Below are 27,119 nucleotides of genomic sequence, written 5' to 3'. Positions count from 1 at the left end.
TAGCAATACATTCTTGCCAAAATGCCCTTCAAAAAAGGCTGTACCAATTTATTCTCTTTTCTATAGTGTATTACCAAAGAGAGAATGTCATTCTGAGAAAGATAACATAATACATAATAGATTTTTAAACTAATTTCCACAATCATTATAAAGGTGAAAATATTTCTATATGTCTATAGGCCATTTGTATGACTGTCTATATCCTTTGTCTAACTACTTATTGGGTTGTTTGTCTATTTTTAAAAATTGATTTATAAAAGTTAAAATAAATGTATACTCTAAATATAAACCCTTTATAGACATAGTGCATATATTTGTTCTCTCATCTTTTTTTTAATTAATTAATTTAATTTAATTTTTTTTTTGGCTGTGTTGGGTCTTTGTTGCTGTGCGCAGGCTTTCTCTAATTGCCACAGGCAGGGGCTACTCTTCATTGCTGTGCACGGTCTTCTCATTGTGGTGGCTTCTCTTGTTGCAGAGCACGGGCTCTAGGCACGTGGGCTTCAGTAGTTGTGGCTCGTGGACTCTAGAGAGCAAGCTCAGTAGTTGTGGTGCACGGACTTAGTTGCTCCATGGCATGTGGGATCTTCCCGGGTGAGGGCTCGAACCTGTGTGCCCTGCATTGGCAGGCGGATTCTTAACCACTGTACCACCAAGGAAGCTGGGTTCTCTCATCTTTTTACTTTGTTTATAATCTTTTTTTGTATAGAAGTTTTAAATTTTTATGTAGTCAAGTTATCACACGCTTATCATTTCCATGCTGTGTGTCTTTCTTAAGAAGGTCTTTTCTACATGGTTTTGTAAATTATGCTTCTATACTTTTATTTTTTAATATTTTTATTATTTATTTATTTGGTTGCACCCGGTCTTAGCTGTAGCAGGCGGGCTCCTTAGTTGAGGCACACGAGTGCCTTAGTTGTGGCACACAGGATCCTTAGTTGTGTCATTCTAACTCTTAGTTGCAACATGCATGTGGGATCTACTTCCCTGACCAGGGATCAAACCCAGGCTCTCTGCATTGGGAGCATGGAGTCTTAACCACTGTGCCACCAGGGAAGTCCCTCTATACTTCTAAAGTATTTTCTGTATGTTTATGCCTTAATTATGAATTTATTTTTGTACAACATGAGAAAAGGATCTAACTTTCCATTGTAACTGCTCCAGGAATCTCTATTTCATCCCATTGTTTCATGTGTCCAACTCCTTGCCAGTATTTGAATTGCTAGAATGTGTGTAATGTATCATGTAATATACGTATGGTATTCATGCTTTTATATCTGGCAGGAACGTTTTCTCTTTCATTTCTTCTTTTGAAAAATTTCTTGGCTTCTTCCATGTGTTTTCTTTTCCTAATGAAGTTTAGAATTATCTTGTTGAGTTTCATAAAATATTCTGTGAGGTTGTATTAAATTTATAGATTAAGTTACACAGATTTGAAGTTGTTCAAGAACAGGATTTTTTATTGTAGTTTTGAAACTCAGGAGGGAGAAATATCTAGATGTACTCTTCCTAATTATTAAGATAGTACATAATGTTTGTATATTGACAGAGTTAATGTTTATAAGATCAGAGAGGTCAGAGTTGGTGGGTAGTTATGATAATGTAGGTGAACAAATTCGAAATTTTATGGCAAACATTCTTTCTAAATTTCAATGAATAAATACAATTTTCTGTAACAAACATTCTAACATTCCAACAAATGCAGTTTATAGATCATCCTTGAGTTTTTTGATTAGCAACCTTCATAGTTATAAATTGACTATGACAGGGGCATCTTACTCTTACTTTCTAAACATTTAAGAAGAAACGTAGTTATGTATAAGTTTAAAATGAAGAATCTTGTCTCATTGGTCCATAATTATTTGTCAGTCTTTTGAGATCACCAAATAAAAGCATTCTTTAATCTTCCTCATCTCAGTTACTCGCTAAATATTGCCCTTTAGCTAGATGCACAAGAATGACAACAATCTATCTCTCAAGGTTTCTCACTAAATACCCCTCTTACTTATGACTTAATAGTTTCAATAATTTTAAACAAAACTGAGTCTAAATTTGGGGGATTCTATTTCTACAACTTTGAGTCTTACTATGTGGCATTATTTATTCATTTATATAGGCCTTTTGTATTTTCAGTAAAATGTAAATTTTTTCATAAGGATCTTGCACATTTCTTGTTAGGCTCCTAGGGTTGTATAATTTTTGTCATTATTGTTAATGGATCACTTTTTAAATTCAGTACATTTAAAAATGTATATACAGATATTAACTTTTATACATATATATTATTTTGATCATCTTGCTGAGTTCTGTTGCTATTTCTAACACTTTTTCAATGGATTCTCTTGGGCTTTCTAGTTAAATGATCACACATCAGTAAATAGGTGATTCTTTCCCTCTTTCTTCCTAACTCAGATCCTCTGATTTTCTTCTTCCACTTGCCAGGACCTGAAATATCTTGTGGAATGGAAGTAATGACAGTAAGTGTTCCTGTCTTCCAGAATTTAATAGGAATTCTGATATTTCAACTTAAGGGTGTAATTTGCCAGATACATTTTTATCAATAAATAAGGTTTTATCTAATCCAAGTTTATTGATTCTTTTTCCCCCCAAATCTCAGATATGTGTTGAATTTTATTTTATTATCACTAAGAGAGTCACCTTTCCCCCACCATTAGTCCTTTGGTTTATTACCTTAATGGATTTCCTAATGTTAAAATAGCCTTGCATTCTTAAGATACACTCTACTTGTTGGTGATATTTTATTTTAGTACAGGCTGGATTTGATTTGATAATATTGTGAGGGCTGCAGAGTTGAGCACTGACAGTTAAAGGCTTCACAAATGTCACTTCTCACATTTTATTGACCAGAACTATTCTCACGGCCACACCTAATGTCAAGAGAGCAGAAATAGAGAACTTGTTATTATTGAACAATATGAAAGTCTGCCATTGGGGACCTTACCATTTATCAACCAAACTGGAACACTTTTTTTTTTGCTGCGTCAGGTCTTAGTTGCGGCATGCAGGATCTTTCCTTGCAGCGTGCAGGCTCTTTGTTGCGGCATGAGGGCTTCTCTCTAGTTGTGGCGTGCAAGTTTTCTCTCTCTAGTTGTGGCGCACGGGCTCCAGAGTGCGTGGGCTCTCTAATTGAGGCATGCAGGCTCAGCAGTTGTGGCACATGGGCTTAGTTGCCCCGTGGCATGTGGGATCTTAGTTTTCTGACCAGGGATTGAACTTGCGTCCCCTGAATTGAAAGATGGATTCTTTACTACTGGACCACCAAGGAAGTCCCTGGAACACTTTTGAGAGTGAAAGGGGGAGCTATTAATAATTATGCTGAGGTGAAAAGTATGTTGGGCTTTTAATATTCATCTTTGTTAATTTTCTCCTGAATGTGTATGTATTGGGATGAATAGTTTCCCCCCCAAATTCATGTCCACGTGGGATGTGTGAATATGACCATATTTGGAAATAGAATGTTTGTTTGCAGATGTAATCATGTTAAGACAAGGTCATACTGGAGTAGGGTGAACCCTAATCCAATGACTGGCATCCTTGTAAGAAGAGGGAAATTTGGACTCAGACAGACACAGCAGAAAGACTGCCCTGTGAAGATGGAGATAGAAAATGGAATTATTCTGCCATAAACCAAGGATCACCATGAATTTCCAGCCACCACCAAAAGCTGGAAGCGGAGGGAGGATTTCCCCCTAGAGCCCTTGGAGGCAGCTTGGCTTCAATAACACCTCGATTTCAGACTTCTGGCCTTCAGAACTGTGAAAGAATACATTTCTGTTATTTAAATCACCCAGTTTGTTCAACCTTGTTATGGCAGTTATGGGAAACAAACAGCATCAGAGACCAAGTTCTTAATGAAACCTCACAGACCATACAAGATGATCAAGTGTGCTGGCACCCCTTTGGTCCAGGTCTTTAACCCTGGAGAGACAGGAGGCAAGCTCGGGGGGAATGTTTCTGATATGGGTGGCAGGATGAAGTGAAGGTTTGAGGGAAAAGGATTCTTCTCTGCACATAAAGGAAAGGAGGCAGCTGTTCTTGCTCCTTCTGAAAGGGTCTCTTTGGAAATATAATGGGCCTGAGTCCTTAATTCAACCTTTTGATATATAAATAAAGTCTCCAGGAGCCAGACAGTCCTGTGTTTGTGTGTGTGTGTGTGTGTGTGTGTGTCTTGGCTTTTTAGACTTAGAGAGTTTTCCAAGTTCTGAGGTTCACTCTTCCTTGAAATGTCTATAACTAGGGAGAGAGTTGCTTCCCTTTTTGCCACCTTGGGGAGGTTGGTCTGTATTGTTTGGCCTTCTTGGGGAGACAAGAGAAGTTTTATTATTCTTATGGATCTAAGAAATTAACTAGACAAAAGAATGAGAATTAGTAACTACTATTAGTAGTTAGTATTAATTAGTAACTACTATTAGTAGAAATAGTAACTACTATTCCATCCTCCAGATGAAATTCTCATGGCATGTGAGGAATATCAGGAAGCAGGTCTTTTACAGGAGCACTGAGAAAACCAGGGAAGTTTTATTTCCCCACACAGTGTAAGCTGAGAGTGTCCTGGGAAAACTGGGACACATGGCCATCCTATCTGTCACAGGGTACAAAGTAATAAAGCTAGAAATTAACTACACATATGTGTGCACATGCATACACACACACACACACACACACACACACACACACACTGAAGATATGGGAATTTTTTTTAACATCTTTATTGGAGTATAATTGCTTTACAATGGTATGTTAGTTTCTGCTTTATAACAAAGTGAATCAACTATACATATACATATATCCCCATATCTGAAGATATGGGAATTTATAAAACACTCCAGTGGAAAAAAATGTGTCAACGAGGAAAGTAAATCACTTTAGAAAACCTCACAATGAGAACCTGCAGAACAGTACTAATAACCTTCAATTATTACATTATAAACAATAATAGTAAACAAGAATAATCTAAGCAAAGTTTACAAAACACCATCAACAATAAGCAAATCACCCTTATGAATAGAAGAAAACAGAATAGCAACTACTAGAAGATATTAGTAAATACTAAATTGATACATAAATTCAAGAGCTGCTACTTTCAGAGTCTCCCAACCATATACAAATAATACACGGATAGCCTAGAAAAAATGTAGTGAAAAAGAATATGAAATCAACAAAGTTAGAAATGCAAAAGGGGTTATAACCAGATTAATAAGAGGCCAGATTAATAAGAGAATATCATATACATATCCATGAATAAATTTGAAAAATCTTAATAAAACAAATGATTTTCTGGAAATACATAATGACCCAAACTGACTCAAGAAAGGAAATATCTGAGTATATTAAGAACAGTGGAAAAGATTGAAGGAATTAATAAAGAGTTCTTCTAAAAACAAAAGTTTTGATTCCTAAATTATTTTACAAGTGCTCATTTGAAAGTTAAAAGGAATAAATAATTTCATCATAGAAAAAGATTTTAAAAACTTACCCCAATTCATTAAATATCATAAGATAGTTTCCCAACTCCAAAACCTAAAGATAATTTTAGTTAAGATTATCGTATTAATTATCTATTGCTGCCTAAAAAATTATCCCAAAACTTGGTGGCTTAAAACAACACATATTTTTTATCCCACTGTCTCTGTGGGTGAGGAATCTGGCTCAGCTCAGCTGTGTCCTCTGCAGGGCTGCACTCACCTTGCTGGTTGGGGCTGGGGTCATCTGACGGCTTGACAGGGGTTCGGTCTGCTTCGTACTCACTCACGTGGCTGTCAGCCTCAGGTCCTCTCTGGCAGACAAAAGAGACAGCAGCCATTGGCCTCTCCCAAGAGCAGCTCAAACATAGCTGTGGGCTTCCTGCAGAGAGGGAGGGAGAAAGTCAGGAGGACACCCAAGAGGGAAGCCAGAGTCTTTTTATATGCAACCAACAGAGACAATGCCATCGCTTCTGCCTATTTGTTCCTTAAGAGCATGAGCCCTAGATTCAGTCCGCATGGTGTGGGAAGAATGACACAAGGGTGTGAATACAGAGTGTGATCATCGGGGCATCCTGAAGGCTGCTGTCCACAAACTGGCTAAATTCTGACTACAAGACCAGTAAATCAAATTTATGTTACAGTAAAAAAATAGTCCGACATAACCAAACAGAATTTGTGCCGGGAATGGCATAAAATGAAGAAATCTCTTCACATGGCACACTACTTCATTAAGTCAAACCAAATACATGTGATGAGACTCAACATTCATCATAACTGTCAAAAATCTCCCCTCAGTAGCTAAGGGCCATCTACTGTGCCAGGTGCCCCTTCAGGGCTGATGCCTGTCTGACAAGGGAGTTTGATAAACCCTGCATCATCATGGGGCTGTGTAGGGTCGAGGCTTCCTGTTGGAAGGGAAACACAGGCTGGTGATGCACAGGATCCCCTGGTCTCCACCATCTCATCAAGAGGTCACCCAGGCATCTGCTGAATGTAGATGGTTGTTCTAGAGCATAGCCTCCCCCTGTGGGGTTTCCTTCTTACAGGGTAAGTGCAAACGGGGTGACAGATGTTTACAGGAGTTGCTTGGAGATCTTGGGGTCAATGGTGACAAGAGAAAAATATACACTCTGACTCAAGGTGAATTCCTGGTTGGGCAGGAAACAAACTAATTGAGGGATTAGACACTGCAGGATGGGCTTCAGATGATCTGTCAGGGAATAACCAAGAAACACGTAGGTTAAAGCACTGAGGATTCACCAGTACGTGTGTATTAGTCAGCTTGGGATGTCGTTAACAAATACCACAGACTGGACAGCTTAAACAACAGAAATGTACTGTCCCACAGTTCTGTAGACTAGAAATCTGAGATCCAGGTGTCAGCAGGGTTGGTTTCTTCTGAGAACTCTACTTGGCTTGTAGATGGCTGTGCCTTCTTCCTGTGTCCTTCATGGTCTTCCCTCTGTGCATGTCTGTGTCTCAATCTTCTCTTCTTATAAGGACACAAGTCATACTGGATTAGGGCTCACCCTAGTGACTACATTTAACCTTAACTACTTCTGTAAAGACCTTATGTCTTAATATACTCACATTCTGAGGTACTGGGGGTTAGGACTCAAACATATGAATTTGTGTGTTTCCCTGGGGGGAGGGGGCTACAATTCAACCCCTAGCAGCATGGGAAGGCAGCCCTTGGTAAGACCTGCTTTTAGACCAATAAAACCCAAATAGAGGATACTTCCTTAACATAAAATGTTTATCTATTGTGGAAATGAACCAAGGCCATCCAAATGAGAAGAAGCAAAGGCTATATATTCAGAGCTTACAAGGGAGTCAGCTACCATCATTGCATTTGGAAGATCCTTGAAGGGAAGGAAAAGGGTGGAATATCAGTGGGGAAAGAGCAGGTTCAGGTGAGCACTTGTGGAGGCTATGGGGGCCTAGCTAGAAGGGGGCATCTTGTGTGACTGGTTAGGGGAGCATATCCGACTTTCTGTGGTTGGCCCTGAGTTGGAAATGGGAACAAAAATTAGGGAAGCTGCCGGTTATTGATCAAGTTCTGGCCATTTGGAGCTGATTGTTAGGGGGTTGTTTGATGGCAGGCTGGCTTCTGACACTGAACAAGAAAGTGAACTCAGTGTGACTTCTTTATTTAATATTGTCCTGGAGGCTCATACAGTTAACCAGGATGAAATTGAAGGTATGAAACTTGGTTAGGAATAGGCTAAGTTACCGTTGTTAGCAGATAACATGACAGAACACATGGTAGGTGCAAGAAAACAAACTGCAAACAAGTTTATATAAGAAAATCAATATATAGTTATTCTACATAGAAATAATACCTAGTTAGAAAATACAGTGGAAGAAAAAATCTCATGTATAATAACCATACAAACAATATTTAGAAATACTATTAACAAGAAGTGTATAAAAATACATATGAAGAAACACATGATGATAAAACAAGGTTTGAATTTGAATACATGGGATGATATATTTTGTCCTGGAGTCAAAATATAGAAAATGAAAAATGTAATTCTCCTTAAATTAATCTATACTTATAGTATAATCCCAATAAAAATTTTACAGAGAAAAAAAATTCAAATGTGAATATAAAGCCACAAGTCACTGGGCTTTGCTGGACCTCTGACTTCATCATCAATAGAAAGTCACAGATCTGTGCACATTACAATTGTGGTGGATTTCTCAAAATATCATTCAAGCTCATCACAACCTTAAAACTGGTAATTAGTGGCAGTTAGACCCACCACTAGATCTTGTTTCCAATGTGTTAATAAAGAGGCACATATATTACTATTCCACAAATTATGTTTTTAACTTGTATTCCAATATAATTGGTTTCCTTTATAATTATAAATATTTTATTTATTCATTAAAAACATTGTTTTGAGATGGGACTGTGGCAGATTGTATTTTCCAAAGTCGGCCACAGCAATATCTTCCACCCACCAGCTCTTCTGCAAGTGATGGTGTCAAGACCCCTGTCAACAAAAATAATCAATAAACAGTCTATAATAAGAAAAGAGTTTTATTTGAGCCAAACTAAGGACTAGCCCAGAAGCCAGCTTCCCGTATTACTCTGAGAAGCTGCTCCAGAGAAGCATGGTTTCCAGCACAGTTTTATATCTTGTCAGAACAAAGAACATTAAACAAGTCAGGGATACATTTCTTCAAGGCTTCAAAAAACAAAACAAAACAAAGAAAAACAAAAAAACCCACCACCAACAACAAAAATCACACAGATAAGCATTTATATAGCAAGTCAGCATGGCCTTGGCATCTGGGAAGGGAGTCTTATCATCAAAGGAGGAGTACTAGCACTGGTCTCCTGGGAAGTGAGGAATTTAAACTTTATTTTTAACATGGACATTCTTTACTTTTGGTCAACGTGCCCTTTTCTCTAATAATTAAAGCAGATGTACAATGTATGTTTGATAGGCCATAAACAGGATATTTTAGTTAGCATAAAATTCAAGTTAACTCATGCATAAGCCAGAATGGCTTCTCTGTATCTCAATATGTGAAAATTTCTTTTATCACCCCTCAGGGTGGCATTTAACTTCCCCATGTGTGTCTAGTGATCTAGCTGTCTAGAGACAGCTCTAGTGACCTCTCATCACCAGTGGAATGTGGGAGCAGCAATGTGCCTGACGTGGGAGAGGAGGCCAGAAAAACCCATTTGGTATTCTCCTGGTTCTCTTGGAATGCTCAGTCTTTCCTGGGACCCAGCGGTGAGCTCTGAGAAGCCCAAGCCACATAGGCCACATGCCGGCCCTTTGGTTGACAGTCCCAAACAAGCACACCTCGAGCACCAGTCATGAGTGTAGAAGACTCTGGTCCAGGTTCTGGTATTCTGAGTCCTCCCAGCCGAGTGTCCTGTCCCAACTGCTGATGCACACCCCGTGAGCATAACTAAACAATGGTTGGTGTCCACAACCCTTTCTGTGATGCAGCATGGACACCTGAAACAGGGCCCATGGGCTTCATCAAAGTGGTCCAAGGCAAGAGCAGTTCTTAACTACAATATTTCTTGGCTGGGTCTGGAGATGCCAGTGCTGCTGTCTTGACCTTGCCACCCCTGGCTCCTGCAAGGCTGAGGTGCAGCTGCAGGTCTGGGCGTGCACAGAGCTTGGGCTGAGGCAGGCAGTGGGAGTGCCCCAGTTGGGTTGATGGAGGGAACTCCAGTTTGTCCCACAGTTCCAGCTGAAGTAAAGTTCCACATTGTGGCGCTTCTTGACACAGAGAGTTGGAATCTATGGGGAGGAAGGGCCAGATGAATCCCTGCTGCAACTTGGTATCTAAGTAATTGCAGGTCTTTACCTCACCTTTGTTGTCTTCATGCTACAGAGGAAAAACAGGGCCTTAGACACTTGCCCAAGGTCACAGAGCCCAGCACTAGAGCCACAGGCTTAATTACTGCAGTTTCTGTAGCACGTCATTGGGAGATTTTTGTTTTTTAGAAATTGATGAGATAATTCCAATTTTTTCTTGAAGAATGAAAATTGAGAATCCAGCAGGGTTGCATCTTCTCAGAGCTGTGTCTAAAGTGAGTATGTATTGTAATTAGAACATATGTAGAATAAAATTACTACCAAAAACCCCTGGTAGCAGGCTCAAGTCACCAAGGCTATGATCCTTGCAACATAGAAGCTAGGAATAATAAGGCAAGGTGTTCCACTACCATTGACTTGATTTTTATTCTCAGCTCATGTCATCAGATTTTTGTAAGTAAAGTGTGTACATGATGCAATTCCTCTGTAGTCAGGAAAGTTGGACGAAGAGGCAGCATGGGGACATGCATCGACTGGGCAAGCCTCAGCCCAGCCCTGGCCACACAGCCAAGGGGACATGGCTCCAGCCTCAGTGGTCCCCCCAGGAATGGGGCTACACCACACTTCTAACTCCAACGTTCTGTAATTCCAAAGGGCAATTTCCAGACCTCCTGTGTTCTAGTTAGAGCCGTCAACTCCCAAGTCTCGGTGTCCTTTACCACATAATCGATTGATCAGTCACAGAAGCAGTTATTCTGTTTTATAAAGGAGTGACATCACAGGATTTAAATACTGCTTTTGATAGAGTAAAAAGGTTTTAAAATATGTCCTTTTATGAGGAAGGAAGGAATAAGTAGGAAAAAACAATGGACAGGAATAGAAATAAAATTAGTAAAGTTTCCCAGAAAATATGGAAAAAAATTATAACTTCACTTGAAAACAAAATAATATAAATTTAAAACTACATAAAGAAAAATAAAATTAACTTTAAAATTTAGCAAGTACATAAAGATACTATTCCATATTATTTCAATTCACTTATTATTTGCAAAAAATAATATCCTATGTTGATATGTTGACATGGTACATTTGACAAAAATACAAACTGTTGTTGTATAACAGCTTTTGACAAGCTTTTATGTATTCTCTGTAATATAACATCTGAGTATAATAGCACATAATAATCATTGCGTCCTTCTCTAAGATAAGCATTTTTACATGTATGTTTTTACCTAATTTTCACAATGATACTATGAGATGAGTACCCTCATCTCTCACTTTACATACAAAACTAAGAGAGGTTAAGTTATAAGCCCAGGACTACACAGCAAGAGAGGGTGGAGCAAAGATTGAACCCAGGCAGGAAGAATTTGGAGACTGTCATCCTTTTACTCAGCTAAGTATATTTAATCTGTATTCTGAACCACTAAATAGTACAACAGACAAAAGAAAAAAATTGTAGTGGTTTGACCATTTAGAGAACCAGTTTAGAGAACCAGCAAATATTAGTATAAAAGAGAAATAAAACATAAAGTGATGAAAAAGAAGAGAAGATTTCCTAAGGGTAGTTTAAAACAGTTTAGTTCTACTTGGAAGTATAGATGGGACAGGAAGACAATAATACAGAATAAATAAAGGACACATTTTATGAATCTCACAATTACAGAAACACTAAATATAATCAGTAATGCCTCCACTGGGCACTGTTGTTCACACTCTCTGGGAAAAATTTAAATTACCTTGTGTAATGGGCTGAATTGTGTCCCCCCGCCCCACCAAAATTCATATGTTGAAGTCTTAACCCACAGTACTTCAGAATGTGACTGTCTTTGGAGATAAGGCCCTTTAGAAGGTAATTAATGTAAAATGAGGTCGTTAGAGTGGGCCCTAATCCAATCTGACTGTGTTCTCATAAAAAGAGGCTATTAGGACACAGACATGCACCCAGGGAAGGCCATGTGAGGACACAGGGAGAAGATGGCCATCTACACTCCAAGGAGAGAGACCTCAAGAGAAACCAGCCCTGGCTGTACCTTGACCTTGGACTTCCAGACTCTGGAACTGTGAGAAATAAATTCCTATTGTTTAAGTCACCCAGTCAGTGGTGTTTGTTATGCAGTTCGAGCTGACTGATACACTTTGCATCCATGTACCTTGGTGATGTGCAGAGCCACCTGAGGGTAGTTTGTTTAGTCTCCTCATCCTCTTTACAGCCCTAACCTGCCTTTGTCCCACCCACCAGTTCTGGCCAGCACTGTTGAGACGGAACCTTCTGCCTCAGTTTTCTGTACTGCTGCACAAATTCTAAAGTTCCAGCATTTCAGGGGCAGCAAGGAGGAGTGACAGCTGTAATGCTCATTGTTTGTGCACTCCTAGATGGAGCGATTAATACACATGCTGCAGGATGCCTCACCTCAGCCCTTGTTTTCCTATTATCTGGCATGCTTCATTTGTACAGGCAGGAAACTGGCTTATCATACCTGTCACCCACTCAGCTGCAGCATCTCTAAATTAATCTAATTCTGCTTGGAAATACATAAGCCTGCCCAGTCATCAATCAGATAATTCAAGATGTTGTCAAATGGGGGTGTCTGTTTTCTTCTTACCAGTAAAAATAGTCCATTGCCAGTTAATGGACATTGCAGGGCTTCACACTGCAGAACCCAGCACCACCATGTGGAGTCCATGCTGATGAGCCAGTTGTTGATGGCTGAGTCATTTGAAGAGGTTGAGAAGAGAAACAGCAGACCCTGCCTCTGTCCCTCTCATCCTTTGAGCTGTGTAGCTGGAGAAAGCACTTGAGTATGGAGGATGCTGGTGACTATGGAACATTGTGAAAACCCAAAATAATAAATTCTTTTGTTTACATATCCCTGCTTTTGGAATCTGGATAAGACCAAGGACCCACTCAGGCACTGGGCACATGCTTTACGGGCTTTCTTCACCAGAACCGACTTCACGGGAACATGTTCCCAGGGCCCCATGCTTCTGCATGGCCATCTTGGAATCCTTAATAATTTTGAGAAATCAGTCCTGCATTTTCACTTTGCACTGGGCCACACAAATTATATAGCTGGTCCTGCTCTTTAACCAGGAGCTAGAAAAATGTCCTCAAAAAAACAATGAACCTATTACTAGGTGAAAGTAGCTGGTGTGAAAAGACTACATACTGTATGATTTCAACTAAACAACATTCTGGAAAAGGCAAAATTATGGAGACAGTAAAAATATCAGCGGTTGCCATAGATTAGTGGGGAGAGAGGGATGAACAGGTGGAGCACACAGGATTTTTAGGGCAGTGAAACTACTATGTATGATATAGTAATGATGCATACATCTAAACCTATAGAATGTACAACACCCAGAGTGACCCTAATGTAAGCTATACTCTGGCTGCTGCTGATGTGTCAATGTAGTTTCATTGATTGTAACAAATGTACCGTGCTGATAGGGGTGTTGATAACGGGGGAGGCTGTACATGTATTGGAAATCTCTGTACCTTCCTCTCAGTTTTTCTGTAAACCTAAAACTGCTCTAAAAAATAAGATCTATTAAAAAACAAACAATGTACCAGTGATGGTCCGGGAGGCTGAAGACATGCCTTCCACGTGCAGAATGCTGAACAGTTGTAGAGTTGTAGAGGTTTTTTGTTTTTGTTTTTTAATGCATTTTTGCCAAAGATAAACATAAAATATTTTATTTACTTAATTTTTAAAAACTTTTTGTGGTAACTATTTCTGAGATTGGGTTTTCCTTCTCTTTCATGCTGGCATTTTAGGGTATTCTCATTTCACAAGCAAAACATGTTTTAAGCTTTAAAACAAATTTAGACAGGCTGCCGTTGGAATTCACCAATTTCTAAAAATCCATGACGTATTTAATGTTGTTGATTAAAACCTGGCTTCCAAAATGTTTCCTTGTGAGACACATGCTTGGTCTTAGTTTCTGGAAGGCTGAGTTCTGCACCACTAACCCATGTGCAATGACTTCACTCTTTCATCTGCCTGGGAAAGGAAGCCGACTCCAGCATCTACAGCTTAACGCAGCCTCATCTGACACTCGTTTCCTGTCGCAGGAATCCACTGGCTGACTCTGGTTTCAGTCGGACTGCTCAAAGCTGAGAGCTCAATTTTGGCAGGAAATGAAGAATCAGCATTAAGAAAGCAAATGTTTCCTGAATCCCAACCTAGGAGTGAGTTTCAAAAGTGTACAGTAATGCAGTAGCCTTTGGATAGAAAGCAAGCAGGCAGTTAGGCAGTAGAAAAGCCCATTCTCCAGTCGGTGTGGTTTGTGTTGCCAAAAGCTGAGCAGGTACAAGGTGATTCTGGTCACTTAAGCAGCAAAAGTAAATGCGTGTGTGCTGAGGGTAACGTGGACAGAGCTCCTTTCTAGTGTGATCCTTACAACCAATCACTCCTTGATCGTGTCGTGTGGACACCTCGGTTAAAAACATCTAACCTTGACGTCTCACGATCTTGAACTGTAATCTTTTACACACTGAAGGGAGAACACAGGCACACAGAAACATTTGGGGGCACCAAAGCCTGTACAGCAGTCACCCACAGTGTCAGGGATGTGGGGCCTCCCCACACTGCCTGCGCTGAAGATGCTATGGCAACGATGCTGAGGGTGAAGATACCTAGAACTCAGGATGCATGGCGGGCAGTGCAGAGAAGGAATGGGGATCCATTAAGGACCAAGACTTACCCTCCCAGCTGCAAGTATGTAAGCTCCCTTGTGAATCAGGAGCCATCCCCCTCAGAAGACTGCTGTGCAGGTTCACGCAGCTAAGACCAAAACAGCACCCAGGTCAGGGTCAGACTTGCAGGAAGTGCACCAGCAAAGGCAATTTTAAAAATCCCTGCTAAGACGTCACCCTGAATTGTCCACATTGGGCACTAATTACCAGTAGCTGGTTTATTCTGGTGTGTAGCAGGCATTCCGGGGCCAACAGGGAAAGATATCCAAGAGGAAGGCGAAGATTAAAATGGAATAAAGAGAAAGCCAAGGAGAGGCAGGTTTCTGTGTATTTCTACAGCCTCTATTATATTAACTTATAGTTTAATTCTTAAAATCATTGAAGATCCCAAAGAACTTTTGTTTATGTGGGTTATATTACAGATGTTTACCATACTAGAATTAAGACCAAGTAATGTCAAACTATTTAATATTAATTCATTGAAAAATAGCAATAACAGTTTTTTCATTCAATGCTAATATAAAACACATATTTATTTAAAATAATATATTTTGTAAAAGAGAAAAGAATTTAGTTGAGAAGTGCTATTTTGAATTTTTGCAGTTCTTTTTAATGTCTGGCTTAATAGAAGACAACTGTATTGTTACGTATGTTTCCACATTCAGCCTGTTGTGGTATCACATATCATGTAGCTTCTGGAAAACTCCCCTATATATTTGTGAGAAAATGAGTGTGAAAAAGGCAATAATGTGTTAGAGCAGGTGTTGGCAAAATATGGCCCTGGGGCCTAATGTGGCCCACTGCCTGCTTTGTAAATAAAGTTGTATTGGAACACAGACGAGCCCATTATTATTTACCTGTTGTCTATGGTTGCTCTCACCCTGTAAAAGTAAAGTTGAATGGTTATGACAGAGACCAGAGACCTGCCAAGCCTAAAATATTTATCTGGCCTTTTTCAGAAAAAGTTTGCTGGTCCCTGTTTTAGATTATTATGAAAAGAGTTTTGACTTCCTGGATTCCTGAAAGGGGCTCAGAAACCTGCAAGCATCCCCAGACCGCACTTCATCAATGCCTGTTGTCCATGCTTTTTCTTGCATCCCCACTTTGATTCACGCATTCATCAAATATCTCTGGACTCCTTGAGGACACATGGTGCTTGTCTCAAGGAGTCGCCAGTCTAGAGGGGGCAGGCAGGGAGCCAGCAGTGATAAGCACCATGATGGAGGAGAGCAGAGGACCATGAAGACAGAGCTGGGGAGGTGAGTTGACCAGGTAGAGGTGGGAAAGGAGAAGGTGACATTTTGGGCATAGAAAGAAAAACTTTTAAGGACCTGCAATGTTCTGGTTTGTGTGGAGCACCAAAACCCATTCACACCCTGATGTCCTGTCCTCAGGTACCATGGGAAGCGGTGATACCCAGGACTTGGCCGAAGACTTTCAACAAGGCCAGAGTCACCCCATCCAGCAGGGCTGCTGCAGTTCCTTCCACCAGGTCCCCGCCTTTCCCCAGGGCAGTGGAGGGCCTCTTGCTTTTATCTACAGACACCCCAGCTCCCACCCACCAAAGAAACACTGTAAGGTGAATGTTGTGCTCCTCGGGTCAGCCCTCCAACAGAGAGAGGTGGGAGCCCACAAATGCCATGTGCACCTTGTAGGAAGCAGTGTATTAGGGCACTCACACCTGACCTTGGCATTTTGAAATCTGTAAGAATATAGTTTTGTCACAATGGAAACTTGAGAAGGTTTCTGTGTGTCCCTTGATGAGAAGCCCTTACTACAAAGGCTCCAGGTTCGTACACTGAGGAAGAGCTGAAAGACACCTGAACCCTGGGGTTGGAAAAGGCAACAGTTTTGGGAGTAACAGTTTCAGCAGGCTCCCTTACCTCACTTAGGTGTTGCTTCCTAGAATATAGAGATAAGATGAACTGTGTAGTGGAAGGCCCTGTAATATAGTAAAACCTGGCTTTCAGGGGTGTGCAGCTAACGAGGTAACTGCCATTCAGGACCATCAGTTGGATCTGTGTGTGGACAAAGTAGGGTGGATCTTGTTGGCAATCTCTGCTGTCACCCACACAGAGATCCAGAGGTGATCTCTGATAACTGTGAGTCAGTTAGCACTGGTGCTGCCTTTGCTATAGTAGGAAAAAGTATTGGGGTTTGATAAGCATCTAAGGAAGGACATAGCTCCTATGACAATCACTTAATTTTGTTGCACCATTACACACTTGTTTCAAAGATATTACCTACCAAATCAAAGGCTGTTTCATCTACTGTTTCAGGAGCAGAAATAATCAGAAGGTATTAGAATAAACATAGCCTCAAACTGGAAACTACCCAAATGCCCATCAACAGTAGGATGGATAAATGAATGGTGATATTTTCATGCAATGGAATATTACTTAGCAATAAAAAGGAACCACCTATAACAACACCAATAAAATGGGTAGGCTCCCTCCCTCTCCCCTTCCTTCCCTTCCTCCCTCCCTCCCTTTCTTCCTTTCTCCTTCTTCCTCTCTCCTTCCCTCCTTCCTTCCTCTGTTTTCTTCCTTGCCTTTCATGTCTTATTCATAAACTTAAATTTGTAATTTGATAAAAATTAAGATGTTCCTCTACATGTATTAAAAACCATTTCTTTATCCACCTTTATGACTTATTTTAATTTTCTTTTTGATAAATACAAATAGTTACTGAGATCTACTTTTCTGATGATTTCACAGCTCTCTAACTAATATGCTATCTTAAACCAAATAGGTCCAAACAATCCATACTCTAACAACCCATCCCTAGGAATATGTACCATCTCGTTCATTCACAGAGAATTTACTGAGCCACTGGCACAGCTAGGAGGTGGATCTGCCCTGGAGAAGTTTTAGACATGGCTCAAGGAAAGAAGGAGCCAGAATTGAAGCAGCCAAGAGAGATGCAGGTACTTAAATCCAAGTTATAGGGACATCCCAGGGGTGGACCAACTGCTTGGAGTCATCAGAACAGCTGGCCATGCTGAGCCCACTGCTGCCCCCACCCTGGATGCAGGGGTCAGGACTTTTCTGTTAAAGGGAAGCTAACAAATTGGCACTGGCTGTGTTCTGTCTCGAGGTTTGGGAAAGCAAGACAACCAGATTCCAAAGACAAATGAAGCAGCCCTGCAGAGAGAAGCAGAGGCTTCGGGGCTCCTAGATGAGGTTTCTGCCCTGCGCTCCAATGGGTGGTCCACCTCTTCTGCATCTTTACAGTGACTTGGCCCTTTCCCTTTGCTATTTCCACTTTTTCCCTCATGACCAAGAGTCTAAGCATGCCATATTTTAATAAGGCAAAATATCCCATTCATTGGATACATCTAACCCTGTAGTATCAGGGTGGAAGGTCTGGCTTTCAAGTTCATCTAATATAGGGTGTTTCAAACTTTTATCTTTTAACAGAAGCCACAGAAAAGAAAAAAAAATACACTGGGGCCCATTTTGTACACATACATGCCTCATGGACATATGAAACACTGTAATGAAAGTTTGATAAGGCAATATTTATCTTTACTGTATGTGATACATCTCATCTCCCTTCCCTTCTCTTCAATGTACTCTCTATTAGATTCTGTTAGAAAAAGTGGTTGTTAACCTACTAAATTAATTTTAGGATCTATGAATGGTTGTTCCCTGTAGATTGGAAAATACTGCTTTGATCATCTCGTCTCTGCTTACTGTCCAATCCCCTGAGTAAAATATTGTGTCTCATAAGATTTTCTTACATAGCTAGGAAGAAAATGAACCAACAATCAGTGTGAGTATTTCTGCTTGTTTGGGATCTATTTCCCACCATAGAAGATCAAACTGGGCTTCTGCCTGGCTGTGAGCTCATGGCCTCTGTCAGTTTAGTTGTACAAGGCTCCCCCAGGAGACTGGGCATTTACAGAACTGAATTTCTGACTCTGCAAAGCTGAGGGTCCAGCCCTAGACTTGGCATCCTCTCTCATTCTGGGTACATGCAATCACCAATACTGTCAATACTTCATTTTAATATCACCTTCTCTGGGAACCTTCTGTTAGGGGCTGAATTATGTCTGCTCAAATCCATATGTTGAAGTCCTAACCCCCACCCCCAGTGCCCCAGAAAGTTACTGTATTTGGAGGTAAGGACTTCAAAGCCCTATGTCCTTCTGTCCTCACAGGCAAGTGGCCTTTCTTGGTTCCAAGGCATGCTTGAAGGGTGAAGCTGGGACGGTGAGGTCCAGGAATACAGGGTGGAGGCACACTGATGGTGGCCAGTTCAGGATCTGTCTCAGAATAATGATTAAAGCAAACAGGATTATGAAAAAAATCCATTTTATTGAAAATCCTCGATAGAATGTAAGAAATAAATTTGTGATATAGTAATATGGATGCTTCTTTATTAACAATGTAATAAGCCCTAGAAGCGGGTCTAATGGTCACTGTAATTTTGAATAGTGATGAGCACAAACAGTAATTCAGGGTGAGATGAGATGACTGAGATTTCTATTATTGACAAAGGCACCAAGTTGTGCTGTTGCTGCTGTGGTTTGCTACCTGCATTCATAGTAGAAGGAAATGCTAAGTTGTAGTTAGAAGCTAGTGAAAATGGGTAAGTTAGTTAGTTAGCTAGTCAGTTAGCTAGTAATTTTTTTCCATCCACATTCTTGGTCCCCTGAATTTTGTCCATGGGCCCCATGGTACAGCTTCTGCCCATGCAGAAGTGACCATAAAATGCAAGACACAGCTTACAAGTGACAGCTTCCCAACACACTTCCCTGGCTGAGGAAGGCCTCCCCCAGGGCAGGTACACCCTTGATGTTTCCCCAAAAGACACAGTTTCTTCCTGAGGTCCTACTGGAGCCCTTTCCATCTAACCCCTGGACCGGGGTCATCCCTGCATTTCCTGCAGGTCTCCAGCTTTGATCAAACACACAGATGCCTGGGTCTGCAGGGTCCAGGCTGCATTAAATACTGCAGGATGGAAGGAACAACTCACCTGGCTGAAACCCGGACAGATTGAAAACAGCTGGTTGGAACAGTGTGACAAGTACCAGGGTGCCATGGTTGGCCTCACACGCACAGATGCATGCATAATCAAGAATTTCAGAACTGTGGGAAACACTCCCTCTTCAGGAAGCAGCAGAAGCCCACATGGCCTGGGGGCAGAGGGCCGGCTGAGGGGCCTTCCCTGCACACAGCACAGTTGCGCAGGCAGGGCCTGCAGGGCGGAGGAGGAGTGTGGGGAGAAGCGGTACCCAGGATCAATCCTGCAAAATGATGGGAAATTACTCAGTGAAATTCAGAAGAACACATTGACCCTGCTTGACTAGGGCTCAAGACAGGACTCACATTTCTAGCAAAGTCTGCAAAAGCATGTGAAGTGAAATAATGGGGAACAGATTAAAAACCGGCCCAAGACGAGTGGGAGTGCCAGGGGTCAGAGTTCAGGCAGCATTTCTGGAAAGAGAATAAAGAGCGTGTTTCTTGGTTCTAATTTTCACATGCCTGAACTATGCAACCAGACAAATATTTGTGGATCTCCTCCAGCACTGTAGAGCCCGTCATGGGAGCCCGAGGAGGAATGTTCCTGCATACCAGTCTCCCTGCCGGCCCCAGATTGCCCTGCGGTTCACCCTAGCTCTCAGGAACCCCGAATTTCCCAAAGGAAGCTGCAATGAAACCCAGACTGTCTGCTTCCCCGGGTTAGGCTGCTCACACCTCCCACCACCTCTGAGCCTCAGTCTGTGCTCAGAGCTGGGGGTCACTAGGCTTTGGGGGAGGGGACATGGGGTCTGGACACTCAGCTAAGGGCTCAGTGAGCTCAGGAGGAGGACGGGGGACGAGCACACATTTGTCCATGGTGCATCTGACTGTCACAGGGTGCGGGTGAGCCTGAGAGAGTTGTCACAGCTGGGCAGACGGCTCACATCCCTTCCCTGCGATGTCTGCAGCTCTGTAAACCTGGGAACATGGAATTCCACAGGCCTGACTTTGGCCAAAAGGGCAGAAGCCCAATGTGACATATCTGTCTATGACTTCGTTCACATAGCTGCTTAATAAAGACCTGGGAAAGGCTGCCCTGTTCAGTCAGCCTGTTCCTGATACATTCTCCTGGCTAACTACTGATTGGACCATATTGTCCACTCTAAGACACATAATTTTTCACAATCTGACATTTCTGAAACCCAAACACTGCCACCAGCCAGGAGGTGAATTGTGGTATCACTGCAGGAGCAATAGCTCTGTCACTGGTGTTGGTGATGACACTAATAACTAAAGTTTAAATTAAATTTGGGTGTCTCTGGTTTTTACTGAAGTCACATCACCATGAACTTTGAAAGCAAATGTTGTTTTTAGCATATAAGTTTGCCTAAGGTGTACACCACGCAATAATGCAATTGAAGATATAAGACAGAGGCTAATCTCTTATGCGCTACCTAAGGGTGGAAACGCCCTCTTAAGAAACCTCCAGGGACTTTCCTGGTGGCACAGTGATTAAGAATCCACCTGCCAATGCAAGGGACACGGGTTCGAACCCTGGTCCGGGAGGATCCCACATGCCGCGGAGCAACTAAGCCCATGCGCCACAACTACTGAGTCTGTGCTCTAGAGCCCGCAAGCCACAACTACTGAGCCTGCATGCCACAACTACTGAAGCCCACGCACCTAGAGCCCGTGCTCTGCAACAAGAGAAGCCACCGCAATGAGAAGCCCTCGCATGGCAACGAAGAGTAGCCCCTGCTCACTGCAACTAGAGAAAGCCCGCGTGCAGCAACAAAGACCCAACGCATCCAAAAAACAAGTAATTAAATAAATAGAATTTAAAAAAAGAAACCTCCAGATGATTTCCAGAAATAGGTAATTCAGATAAAAAGATAGCAAAACTTTAGACTCAACTAATCAGAGTTGGTTTTCACGGCCCCCACCAAAAAAATCCTCAATGAAAAATACTAGATTACAAAATAATGTACATTTAATATGGAGTTTTCTTTTTCCCAAATAGCTGTTATTAAGTTGATGATGTTCTAACAAGTTGATGACTTGTTAGAAGCAAGGAAATGTCACAGTTCTGGACTACACATTTTGAGATGCATTCCACAGCTTCCTGATGGTTCCTGCTTTCTCTCCCAGAGATACGCCCTCCACTCTGCCACCTGGAACGTGACTCTGAAGTGAGCATCTGATCCTCTGACTCTGGCATGAATTCCAGCAATGGGTCCACAGGGTTCCACATCAGGGGCTCTTTTCTTCACACCCCAGTGCCCTGTAGACCCTCTGAAATTATAGACACAATTGTATTTGTGGGCAGCATTTCAAGGAATGTGGCCATAGCTTTGTTTGGATTCTCAAAGAGGTTTGTTCCCAGACCTCCAAATGAGGTGCACTGCCTACAGAAAAGCATCCACATTCCTTCACATGTACATTAGCCCATCCACAATTTGGACCTCCTGCTGCCTGAGTTTCTCCCTTGTATTCTATAAATCCAACAACCGTGAAGCACTTGTAATTCTTTGAATGTGCTGGGGTATTTAATGGTTTCATATTACTGTACCTGTGGCACCTTCTGGAATGTTCTCCCCATACAGCCTGCTTGCTCTTGCCAGCTGGCACCCTCTCCTTCATCCTTCAATGTCCCCTCCAGGTATGACTCCCTCTGCACAGCTTTGATCAACCGCCTGAAGAGAACCAGCTTCTCCCTGATACGGCTTCAGCATCATCAACACAGTTCTGTTATTGTGCAGGTCACGGCACTGCAATCCTGCTCCTTTCCACTAGGACTGTATGTTTTCTCTTTGCGTTCCAACACACTGCTGGCCACACAGCAGGCCTCAATAAACACATGTAGGAGAAATGAATCTTCCCAATAAATATTAATACTTTTCCCTCTGGAATTCCCAGATTACTTTATCTTGATTTCATCAGGCCTGCGTGATAGTTATTTGCATGCAATTTTTACCTGCCTCTGCAGAGTGGAGGTTATTTGAGGGCAGACGGTACCTGTGGTCCATCTTTGTAACCTGTACAGGGCCCTACATGGGATCTGATGCAGCCGGTCTGCTCAGCGCGGGATCAGGATCGGTTCTGAACGGGATTTCTCATGCATCCCTGCACAACAGTTCATTATGGTGCTGGAGATATGCAGCCTACCTGGCTTGACTTTCAATTGCCTTCACTTGCTCACATCAGAATTTGTTAAGAAAACATGAGACTAGTACATCATTTGTTTTCTGCTAAAGTATTTGTTATAACATTGTCTCTCAGCCTTCAGCTGTTTCAGAAACAAGGATTTTCTGAAACCTCAAAAAGTTGAATATAAGTGCCCATCCTGTCATAGGAAATCCTTGTTTTAAATCTTCATTTTATAAAAGATCAACAGAAAAACCAATGACAAGGGAAAGGCAAATTTTAGGTTCAGAGACAACCTTCTGTGTTGTACAACTATCACTTTACTAATTGTCCCCCCAACAGACATGGCCACTGGACATTCCTTCTTTGAAAAAGGACCAGAAAACCTGGAGGCATAAGACCTTAAAATTGCTTTTAGGTGTCCTGTATTAATTAGCCCAAGACCTTCCCCTCCACCCCTCTTAGCATGCCTGCAGAGCAAGACAGAAAAAGGTGAGATTCAAGCCAGATGACACCGGGCTTTGCTCTCAACAGTCATTGCCAAGCTAGTCTGAAGGCTTGCTCCTGTGGTCAGAACCCTGGTTTCCACGCTTGAGGGACCAGATGCCCTTTCCTGGAGGTGACCGCTCATCAGCACTCACTGAGGTTGGTGTGGGGCAGCCAAAGCTTCGGGTGGGCTGACCAGAAGGCTCTGGGACCCTGAGGGATTCTCTGGGTCGGGGAATGTGGGTATACTTCCATTATTTCTACACTGTTGGGAACACAGCTCTGGAAATAACTGGCAAATTCTCCAGGCTGGGCAGGCTGCAGGCCACCACCAGAGAGTTTGGGCTGCTGATGAAGGAGCCACCAGGGTGAATTGTGACTGATGTCTGATTTGCAAAAAGGAACAAATTCTGATTTTCCTTTACCACTAGCCGGTGTACTCTACCTATCTCTCCCAGCTGAGCATTTCTATGGTACTTGTGGTAGCCAGCTACTACAATGGCCCCCAGGAAACCCCACCTCCTGGCTTTCACGCCCTTGTGGAGTCCCCTCTAACAGCGTGCCAGGTAGGTCTGTGTGACCATTGCATACAGTGTAAGTAATGGCATGGTCTTGGGGCTAGCCATCTTCTCTCATCACTTGCACTGGGGGAAGCCAGCGATCATTTTGTGAGCAACTCTATAGACTGGCCTGCGTGGGGAGGAACTGAAGCTTCAGTCAAATAGTGAAGAGCTGAGGCATGGGGACAGCAGTTTAGACTCCAACTCTCCAGCCGCACTCACGCCGTCAGAGGAGACTGAGGCCTGGCAAACAGCTGGGCTGCAGCCTGTGGGAGGGCCTGAGCCAGAAACACCCAAATAAGCCACTCCTGATTTCCCAACCTCAGAGACTGTGTGAGTCTTGGAGTAATTTGTTATGTAGCCATAGTTAACTAAAACAGTTCTTATGAAAATTTTCAGAACTTCAAATAATTATTTACATTCATGAAGTATCAAAGTACTGTGTGATTATTACGACGCTTTTCAGAAAGTGAAAATTAGGTTCAAGGAGATTGACTTAACCAAGATCCCATTGATCTGTGAGCCAGCTGCCATTAGAAATTAAAACTTCAAGTTTTAGCACCAGTGGAACCTCTTTGTGAATTTCTGTTCATTTTTGTTTGAAGTAAATGAGAAGAAAATGTCTTTCTTAAAGTCTCATGGCATTCCAGGTGTGTGCCTGGCTGATATTGCTCATTAAACTATATTTCAACACCTTCTTAAAAGCCATAAATGGGGATGAGTGGAGAGAACTATGGAGCAGGAAATATCTGTGGTGTGGAGACCAGGGAGTGCTCTGGCTCCTGCGATTATGGGGGACTGACAAGGTGAAATACAAGGAATTCACATTAATGCTGCATTTTTCATGCAGTGAAAAGATATATAGCTACAATTGTACATGAAGTTCTCATCATTTCTATTATAATGCTCATACGGGTTCATAGTGAGATGGGAAACCTCATTCCAGCTGAAACTCTTAAAACACAGTCTTAACTTGGAAATGAAATTTAAAACAAAACACAATAGCTAAAGGCCTTGTCTCCCTTCCTCACCCACCAGGGCTATATATTCTCAGAGATACTTGATCTCTGGCTTGAATTACGTGAAAGTACAAAAAAGGAAGAATTTTAGTGTACAGAAAATATGGACTATTGCCCCAAATGAGGGTTTCTCCTGCATTTTGTTCCCAGGATATTGAAGGTGGGATGACCCTGAAGGGTGAGGGTAGAAAGAGGTGACTCTGCCATTTGATGTTCAAAAGACAGTGTAATTGAAGTGCTTATTGTGTGGAATGCACTGTTCTGTATTTTCTGAATATCAACTCATTTATTCTTTCCTGTGTTCTTGTTTGGAACCCACGTGGAACACACTACAAGATATTAGTGAGGAAAGTAACAAAATATTCGTGAGAAAAGTTAACATCTATTAAAAATGTGCCAGGCATTATTCTAACCACTGAGAAACATTTATTTGTTTAATTTTCACAACCATCTTATGAAGTGCTGCTCTTATTATCCACATTTTATATACATAAAATCTGAGGCACAGAGAGGTTTAATATCTCACTGAGGGTCACACAGTAAGAAACTTTCTGAGGTGGGATTTGAACCCAGACCATGGAGGTGAAAAGTTCATACTCTTAGCCATTATTTTTTTCACTGAAATGGAAATTCATGCCTTCTTTTTGGATGCGAAGCCTAACTATTGTTTTGTAGATTTAAAAATAAAAAAAAATTCAAATCAAAATTTCCTTAGGGGAAACTTGACAAAATGTTCTAAAGTTTATTCAGAAAAAAAATAGCTTGGAAATTCTAAAAGAGAAAACAATGAAGGTAACTTTCCTAGCAAATTTTTAATAGATATTGTAAAAATTATAATGATTAGTATGGTACTGCTATTAGGGCCAATTAATTAGTGGAAAAAATAAGGAAGTCCAGAATCACACAGAAACATACATAACTTTACTACACTTTCTTAAACAATCAAGGAGAATTTCACATCAGTGGGAAAGGAGTTACCAAATTGTGATTGTTACAATCAGCCAAATTTCAGGTGGAAAAAAGTTAGATCCCCCTCTCATGTGTTACATCAAAATGAATCCCAAATCGTTTAAATAATTAAATGGCAAAAATAAAAACTATGAGAATAGCATAAAAGTCAACATCCATTTGATCTTTTAGGATGCCGACAAACTTGCTGGGCCTGACAACAAAGGCAAAACGCACAAACAGAATCATTAGATTTGTCCCCATAGAGATGTCTGCCTGTGATAAAATAGTAAACAAAGGTTGAAGACAAAGACACATTTGCAACATATGTGATAAACAAAGGATTAAAAACTTTAATATAAGTAGGTCTTGAAAAGCGAAACAACACAAGGAAGAAGATAATGTAACCCAGGAATACTGAAGTCACAAAAGAAGAAATGCAAAGTGATAATATCTGCAAAAAAGATCAGCCTCAATAGTAATCAGAGATACGCAAGTTCAGAGGAATTCTCCCTCGGTCTCTGTCTCTGTATCTCTCTCTCTTCTCTCTCTCTCTGTCTTTGTCTCTCTCTACCTCTCTGTCTCTTTCTTCCTTGTTCTCTGTCTCTCTCTCTCTGTTCTCTCTATCTCTTGTCTCTCTTGGCCTATTGGATGAACAAACTTAAAAAGAACACTAATAATGAGTTTTTGGAGGACAAGTGGGAAAATATCCTTAAATGTTTTTTTTTGAAAGTGATTCACTCACTATGAAATACTTGAGAAAATATTGAAAACTCTAAGAAAACAAAAGTTCCTCACCATCCCCCACCTGAAGCTGATCTTGTCACCATGCATATTTTGTGCCCACTGGCTGTCCCAGGAGTCATCCTCAGCAAGCCCCATCTTCCACACGGTGCAGAGTGTGCTGATCATTGAATCTGGGCTTCCCCAGACAGATGGCTGCCCTCCGCAGCAGAAAGCATACTTTCCCTGCCATGATGTTCCTGTTGCTGTGTGGGACAATTAGTAGACACCCTGTGGATGTTTGTGGAGAGAGGCATGAAGTCCACGCCTTTGTAAATCTCTCGGAAGTCCCTCAGAAAGCCCTGAGGGCTCCAGAGCTCATGTCGTGAGCACAAGCAGTGAGGTGAGCTCTGGGCCCAAAGCTGGCCCAACCAAAGTGCCTTGACAGAGGGATGAGGTGACAGCCATGCTCCGGGGATCACGGCCACTGATAGTGATTCCCATGAACAGGGGCCCCCTGCATCACTCCCTCAGCACCACTCACTCCAGGCAACTCAACAGATGTCAGGGAAGGGGGTGAGGGGCCAAGGGCTTCAGGGACAGTCTGGTGACCTGGACCCTAAACAACTGATGGCAGCTGAAGTTCCTGCCTACTGGGTCCGTCCCACCAAGTTTGAGTGGTTGGTGAAAACATCACCACAGAACAGTCTATTGTGGTTATAGCAAGCACTTAGTGATAATCCAATATATCACTGGATATAACTTCGACTTTTGTGAACCTGGGCAAGTGACACA

The 27,119-nt window shown here is 41.7% G+C and overlaps 1 pseudogene; it reads right to left on the bottom strand.

Annotated features, from left to right (window-relative positions):
• Positions 1 to 5,824, bottom strand: part of LOC113612270 (NADH dehydrogenase [ubiquinone] 1 alpha subcomplex subunit 3 pseudogene) — a 98,386-nt pseudogene extending 92,562 nt beyond the window's left edge.
• Between the last annotated feature and the right edge of the window lie 21,295 nt (positions 5,825 to 27,119).

This window comes from Aethalodelphis obliquidens, unplaced genomic scaffold (genome assembly GCF_003676395.1).
Source record: "Aethalodelphis obliquidens isolate GAN/ISIS:26980383/991018 unplaced genomic scaffold, ASM367639v1 scaffold74, whole genome shotgun sequence".
NCBI classification, from domain to species: domain Eukaryota; kingdom Metazoa; phylum Chordata; class Mammalia; order Artiodactyla; family Delphinidae; genus Aethalodelphis; species Aethalodelphis obliquidens.
This window is presented reverse-complemented; position numbering and strand designations above follow the sequence as displayed.